Source organism: Rutidosis leptorrhynchoides, chromosome 7, assembly GCF_046630445.1.
Source record: "Rutidosis leptorrhynchoides isolate AG116_Rl617_1_P2 chromosome 7, CSIRO_AGI_Rlap_v1, whole genome shotgun sequence".
NCBI lineage: Eukaryota > Viridiplantae > Streptophyta > Magnoliopsida > Asterales > Asteraceae > Rutidosis > Rutidosis leptorrhynchoides.
Genome location: NC_092339.1, coordinates 317031898 through 317040186, shown reverse-complemented (window position 1 = coordinate 317040186; position 8289 = coordinate 317031898).

Sequence of the window (8289 nt, the reverse complement as noted above, 5' to 3'; positions counted from 1 at the left end):
ATCACAACAGCTTGAGAAAACGATGTAGCTGTTCTAACAAAAGTTCGATACTCTGGCAAAATGATATTAACAAAATGCTAGATACGAGACTCTTCGTCTGGCACCCATTGTTGTACAAACCTCATCGATCGTCATTTGAGGTGTCATCTTCATTTCAAGAAACTCAGTCTTGATTTGGTTCATATCAAACGGGTTACAATACTGTTCACACACCTTCCCATAAAACTGCTCCCATGTGATCATACTCACTTGCTCTTTTGGTATACTGGAAATTAAAGAATCCCACCAAATCATAGCTCTACCTTTCAACATTTGACTAGCATATGTTACTTTTAGTTCAGGTTCAAACTGACACGCTTCAAATACCCTTTCAATTTTTTGCAACCAATTGATAGTTACAGTCGGTTCAGTACTTCCAGAAAACTCGGAGGGTTTGCAATCACGGAAGTTCTTATTAGTACATCTTTTGGGTGGTTGCGTGTAAGGTTGTTGGAACATTTGCATTTGGTATGGGTTCATCATCATGGGATTTTGGTAAGTAAAAGTGTTTTGCGGTGGCATATAGTATTGGTTATGTATTTGATTATGAAACTGGTTCTGGTGCACATTAGGTATCGTTTGGGATTGCACGGTTGGGAATCCAGGTGGTGTATCATCATTCCCAGAATGCCTCGCCAATTCAAGCTCATTAATTTTGTCTTCGGCCTCTTTTAGCTTACTTTCTAACTGAAGGATGTAACTATTCTGATCATCATCAGACTCAACACCCTCTTCTGGTGCTCTAAATGTTCTGGGGTTGGATGGGCCAGTTGCATTTCTATCAGCCATACATGTGCTACAAAACAGCTCACACAAAATTTTAGTGGATAACAGTTAGTTCAATCACAACTAACATATGTATATCCTATTTGCACTTAGCCCCCACTCCCACAAACATGTTTGACTTGCCTAAGGGTTTGGGAACAAAGTACGCATACGTACTTGCTGCCAAACCTTGCTCTGATACCAACTTGTAACACCGGCCATTTTTTAAAAAAAAAATACACAGCGAAAGACTTTATTAACAAACACAATATAAGTCATGTCATTACATTAATCTGAGTAATTAGGTTTAAGTTTAGACAACGGACTTACGTTATTACAAAACATTATTTATACAAAAGTCCACATCAGAGTTGGGTTATCAAACATGTCTTCTGCAACAGCACCCATCCCGACTAGCAGTACCTAAACCTGCAAGGGGAGAATATGTGGGGGATTAGCGCACCGCTAAGTGAATGGAATCTATCTAACAGATATAGCTTAAGCTACACACAAGCTATATACTAACAACAACACTTGCTAACTACCAACTAGCATACAATAAGACAATACGAGGATCGGCGGCTTGTACGAGCATACGACTCCCAGCTGATTGGGCCTGAGTCTACCGATAGTCCATGCTACTCAATTCACAGTATAGTTATCCAGATGCAGGGGGTGTATCATTCACACTATACTTCACAATCAGTAGCCTATGGACCCAACTTCCCTTAAGCACGGTTGACCTCATACGGACTTTAACCTCACCTAAGCACGGTCTCGAGTCCCCAGTCTCCCTAGGCCAGACTGGTGCCATTCACACAGTGTACACATAATTCACATACAACATCAGGCATACTATATTATTCTAACATGGCAATTTTTACACTATGCATGGTAAAAGAGTCAACCACAGTAGCATGCTATGCTACTTAAACTCTATCCGGAGATAGACCCACTCACCGAATACTAGCAACCAGCTCAGATAATCTATCACTGAGCGGCTTCCTTATCCTTATCACCTGAACATAAGGCAAATCAAGTTAGTTTCTGTCCGTTAACACAAAACAGCACAGTACAGAAAATCAGTCACAAAAAGCGCCACAAAAAGGTCTACTTAACACTTATGCATTTTCAGAATTTACATCCTGAAAATCATAAAAACACACGGACAGCATAACAGCTATAATTCAATACTTAGTAAAAATTTCACTGCCAAAGACCATCGGTCGATGGTCCCATCCATCGGCCGATCGTCCACACACCATCGGTTGATGGTCTCCCCCAATCGATCGATCGTCAAAATTACATCCGCTGGTCAGAAGTCATACACTATCAGTCGATGGTCTTGTCCACCGGCCGATCGTCCCTCACCATCGGTCGATGGTCAACGACCATCGGCTGAAGGTAGTTCATCAGCTGCAACAGCAGCAAAGTGACGGGTTTCAACCCAAAATCACCAAATCTCGACTTTGGACACGTTTTTGACCTCAAAATTGGTTACATCTTTTACACTAACCTTTTAGAAACATAAACCCACAACTTCTATGCACAAACAACAACAAATTGAACCAATTTTTACATCAAAACCCACTTTTATAAAACTTACCCAAAACACCCATTTTGACACTGATTTGATCACGAAATCAAACAAACTTTACCTTGTTAGAATCACAACAACACAAGGAACGATTTGACACCAAAATCAAGCTTCAATTCGAGATCAAATGATTTAGGGTTGTTTGAGATGATGAAGATGAGGTTAGGTGAGAGTGTGAGTGGAAGGAAGGTTCAGGAAACAAAATGAGGGGAATTAGTTGCTTCTACACTTATTTTGGGGTTAAAACCCCATACCCCACAACACACGGGTATTTATCAGTTAACTGATATCTTTCGCACAAGATTAGGTAACCCAAACGAGGTCCAATTAAAATAAACAAACCTGTTCTGGGACCCTTGTCACAAACTGGTCACAACACAAATATAATAAAACATTAATTAAATAATTAAAATAAAAGCACTTAAGACTAAGCACAAACCCTGAGGGCAAAATAGACAACTTACAACTAGCCCTGGTTTCATTCTATTACACATTTGGGGTTAGAAGTGAATGTGATGAATAAGTCTGGGTTATCGAATTCGTGACACAAAGCCATAACACCTTGGTAATTTTGAAGCATGTAGTGTGGACTGCCTGTATGAGACGATGGTAAAATTATTCGTTTTCCAATTGAAGAGGCTTTGGTGTCGCCCCTTGTTACAGCATCGCATACATTGTTGTATAGATCGGTGCGCAGCTCGTTTTGGTGATTTCTAAGATACTTTAGACGTTGTTCTTCGACTGCTGTATAAGCATCAACCAAATACTGTTGGAATAACCGTCCACCCCTTAGGAGGGTTGTACCTTTGTTTTCCCGTTGTTGAATTCTATAGTAGTAAAATTCTCGCATGGTGATGTAACCCCGCGAAGTTTTCCTTGTTCCGCTGTTACAATGGTAGGGTATGTTTTCATGATACCCGGTTTCACCGTATGGGAAGAGTAATGGGTACTGTAACGCCATATATAATTGATGAAGCTCAGAGATTCTCTGGTGTTGAATTACAGTGGCCAAAGTCGCTAGTGATAAGAGCTGCCACCTCACCAACGTTTGGTACGTTATACTGGCGGGAGTTTGATATTTTTGCAATCAATCGAAGTGCGCAGTCGGTCGATCTATTGTTAATGGCCCAATCTCGTGCCATACGAAATGCCTGTGCAACTGCACTAAATTGATCGAGTATTGCAATCAATTTGTTAGTTAAGATTTCTTCTACCGTCTCTCTTAAATCACTACCTAAAAAAGCCAACATGCGGTTTGCAGCCTCATTTTGTGTGTCATAAAAGTATAGCTGCACATACCTCGGTGAGCCTCCATCCTCCGGTAAGAGTGAACCAATCTTATGATATGTTTGACCGCTTATTCTAAATGTGTACGGGGTGCGGCCCCGGTTGATGCTGTGGTCAATGAGTGCTCTGAAAGATGTGAATGAAAACATGCTATTAAAAACCCTTATTTGCTCTCGAAATCTTGCTATTGATGTGTCAGTATAATCAAGTAATGTCCTCAAGAGCGGAGGTGGGGGCTTGAGTTTTGGCAGGAGTATTTTTTCATTTTGGCAGTAAATAGAGAAGGTTGGATTTTTGGTATGTTTTGGTTTATTGTTCCTATCATCATACCACATAGTTGCGTTGCAAGTAGGACACTGAATGCCGGAGGTCTTTGATTATGATATTCAACGTTGATACCTGGCCAAGTTGTAACAGTTAAGCATTAATATGACATAAATAATTTCTGAACAAAAGTAATTTTTTTTCACATGTTGGCCAACACGACAATGAAAAATCCTCACTGCAATCCCATTCATAAATAAATACTGGTTATTCAACAGTGGATGTCGGAAGTCGTTACCTGAAGAGTTGGTTACGCGCCTTTGGATGGCATTTTTGCTACGATTTGAGTGGGACCGTATCGTGTCTGCAATATTAAAACTGTGTGTTAAAACAGTGTGACAGTGTGCATGAAAGGTACATTATTTAATAATCTGCTTACTTTTTAAGCCGGGCGCCTCACGACAGTTTACACGTGCAGGGGTTTCACCTGTGGAGATAATTACATTGTAAGTCTGGTTGATTAGCTGAATCTAATGTTAATGCAAATACGCGTACAGGTACGTTATTGATCTATTTGGTAGGACAGGGATCTGGTAGGATGTAGTTACCGAATGATACTGGAGAACTTGGACCAATGAGTTTGAGGCCGACAAACTGGTGTGTGTCGGTATTGCTTGTTGAATTTCTAAAATGTATCATGATTGAATGCCCTAGCATGTTTGTGAAACCGGGGATCTCTGTATTGAGAGTTGTTCCTGCACAATAGTATGTTCTGAAAGTAAATGTGTGGCATGTTAAATATACAATTATAATATGGTGGTAGGAAAAAAGGTGAACCTGAGCTGTTGGTACACGTGTCATTTATCATGAGCCCATGGTACGTTTGTCGTTTCCCATAACGCGTGAGTGTCGTTGATGAGTATATTGATATAGGGTCATTTAGGAATTGTGACATGTGTATGCTGCTCCGACCTTTTGCAATTTAAGGAAACAAAGGTGAAACCTATGGAATGTTAGTAAATATATTCAACACTTGAGAATGACAGTCATACCTGGGTAGATAATCGTAGAAGTGGTGGCTTTTTCAGTTGTAGACATTGCATGGTGAGGAGATACAACTTGCCTGAACTACATTTATAGTGGCACGTAACTTGTGTGGGTGGTAGAGCAAAGGGTCCAGAAGTGGAAGTTCAAAGGCCTGGATAATTAATATAGAATTATATATATATATATATATATATATATATATATATATATATATACACAAACATAGATTGATTCATATATATATATATATATATATATATATATATATATATATATATATATATATATATATATATATATATATATATCTGTATAAATGCAAACATACATAAGCATATATATATGCACACATATACATATATATGTGTATATGCATACATACACATGTATATATGTATATATACATATACATATACATATGTATGTATGTATATATATATATATATATATATATATATATATATATATACATACATACATAATGTGTGTATATATATACATACATACATACATACATACATAAAACGGTTACACATATAGGCAGGAATGTTTAGGAAAACCTTTATGTTGGGTTGCTCTGAAATATGTGTTATTAGTCTCTACTTTATATGCAATTAGGGTTATGTGTACCAGCTTGACTGAAACATAGGTGAATGGGTTAAAATTGCCATATTTATGTCACACAATATCATTGTAAAACTTTAGTTAGGAAAGGAATATAGTCAAAGGTTGGCCGTAGTTTATTTTAACTCGTTAAAAGGGTTTAAAGCGATATGCTCACCAAATCAAGAGATCATGTACAATTCTGGAAGAGTAACTTTTAGTAGTACCTTGTGGGTGACCTAGATATAATCGGCTGACTGAAATTCACCGTATGAATCTGATTCGCTCCTTATCGCCTTTGTTTTATTACATCTTTTTTCTAGAACCTGATACGCACATATGGAATATCACATTTCACAGCACTTGGCAAACATATCTTTTTACTGAAGAAATTAATTGAATGTGTTATGAGCATTTGGGATAAAAGATAAAAACATTCGATACCAATCATAAAATGATAATGACAAACGTAAATCGAATAACAAATATAGTTACGCTAGATGATGTTATTGAAAGATCTCCAAAAATTAAAAAAAAAATTTAAAAAAGTAACAGTCAATAAAATTTGTTCGACATCAGCATCTACATCTACATATAGATTAGTTTTTAATATTCTCGTGAAATGGAACTTATACAAATAGAGGAAAAAGCAGGCTACATACATGATAACTCTAACAATGATTCATTGTTTTTTACCCTTTCCATCTCATGACATAATATATATTCTCCATGGACTGCATAATTTGCATCCCTGCTATCAGTCGTATGTAAGCCACAAATTTCCCCATAGGAGCAACAATGCCGCAGAAATCACGAGGTAACGGTGCCTAATAATACATATAAAGCAACCGACAAAATTAGTAGACATTCATACAGCAGCAGAAGGAAAGATAACAAATGACAGCCAAATGGTTTGCAAGCAAATAGAGAAAGTGATATTTACCTGCTAGGAAATGTTTACAATGGACTAACAATAGATGATGCATACTAAACCCACAGTTTCAACATAAAGTACCAAGTATAAAAATGAAACTGATTCAGTGGATATTAAATTACCAACATTAGTAAAACAATAAATATTAAACATTTTAGAAACATAAGTGGATGTGCTGGAATAGAAATGTATCCATAAGCCCAAAACCAGGGGCTATATTATTGCAGATAGTTTCGAAAACCAAGACGAAAAACCAAAATTCAAACTGTTCGGGAATGCATATTCAAAAACAAAAAGCCCTAATATTGGGAAACAAATATAAGTCAGCATAACTATAATTAAATAGTTTAAGTTATTTATCTTTAAGCCTGGAAAACATCCTATGGATCAGATGCCTCAGCCGTATCTCTCTTCTCTTCGCCTGCTTTTTCACTTTCCTCTTCTGAGTCACTGGTTACAATGAACCTATAATATTTGAAAATGTTGTAGGCAATAAGTAGGATAACATTGGGAACGGCCAGGGATTTACACACTAAGTTAAAGTAGTTAAGAGCTTACTTGCCCCGGTTTGTGCGTTCTAAATCTTTACTCGGAGTCGGAACAGCAATGTTTCTCTTTTTCCCTGCTGTTGTGGAGCCTGACCCGGTGATTTCTTTATCGGGGTTTGCAGTGATTGTTGGTGCAAGGGGTTGGTCTGCCTGTGTGGGTGGTGGAGTCTCGGGAACGACCTCGTCTGTGTAGACTTTTATGCAATTGAAGCTTTCAAATATACCGTGGTTGTAGTATGAGTGTGCCTTCAACAATAGTACCTGCTTGGTGTGAATGAGGTTGGCCAGCGCATTGGGCAATACAGTTCTGCATGTAGCCTATATACATATATGAAGAGGTGAGTTAGGCAGTCATACTTAGCAAGTGGACACAATGTAGAAGCGTACCCTAACCTTTTCTAGCTCAAGTAAGAGAGCTGGTGCCATTGTATTCGTTAATTGCTCCCCCAACTCATCAAATACAACTACTACAGTCTCACTGGTCGCATCCCTGACATCAAACTCGATCCTGAACCTGCCAAGTTATAATCTTAGGGGTAAGATAGTAAGATACAATTCTGCCCGTGGTTAAGTAGAGAAACGTGAGTAAAGCGGGGCTTGAAAACCATTGTTAATAAGGTATTTTTATAGTAAATACCGAGTAATGGGTTCTGGTACGTTATCTTTGCAAGACTCGCAGTAAAAACCGCGATTCTTTCTTGTCATCCCTTTTTTGGACTTGAAAATGCTACACGTAGTGTAGTACCAACCATTTTGCAGCCGGATTCCGGCGAGTTCTACTTCGAGTTTGAAAACATCAAGCTGCAATATTTAGAGTTAATGGGAGTAGTTGTAGGTTAGATGGTTTGGTTACTTGATAATAGAGAGTGTTGTAAAAAATCTAAGAAAGGAACTAGACATTACAATGTTGTGTTTCCCTTTTCGAACCAGATCCAGTAGCTCGGCCATGGTTCCTTCTTTTGGCAATGGGAAATGGCGTACTGGGGAACGATGTTCGCCGTCTTTAGGAAGGTCAATTGTACTACGAAATTCATGTCATTTATAATCTGTTAGCAACCAGATATACATGATATAAATGTGTTTGTATTATATTAGGGGGTGTGGTACCTCATTTTCTCGATAAAGCCATGCAGGGTGGGTATGGTGCTATCATCAATGATCATGGTTGCTGAGGAGCTTGAAACTGCAAGAACGTATGTAAAGTC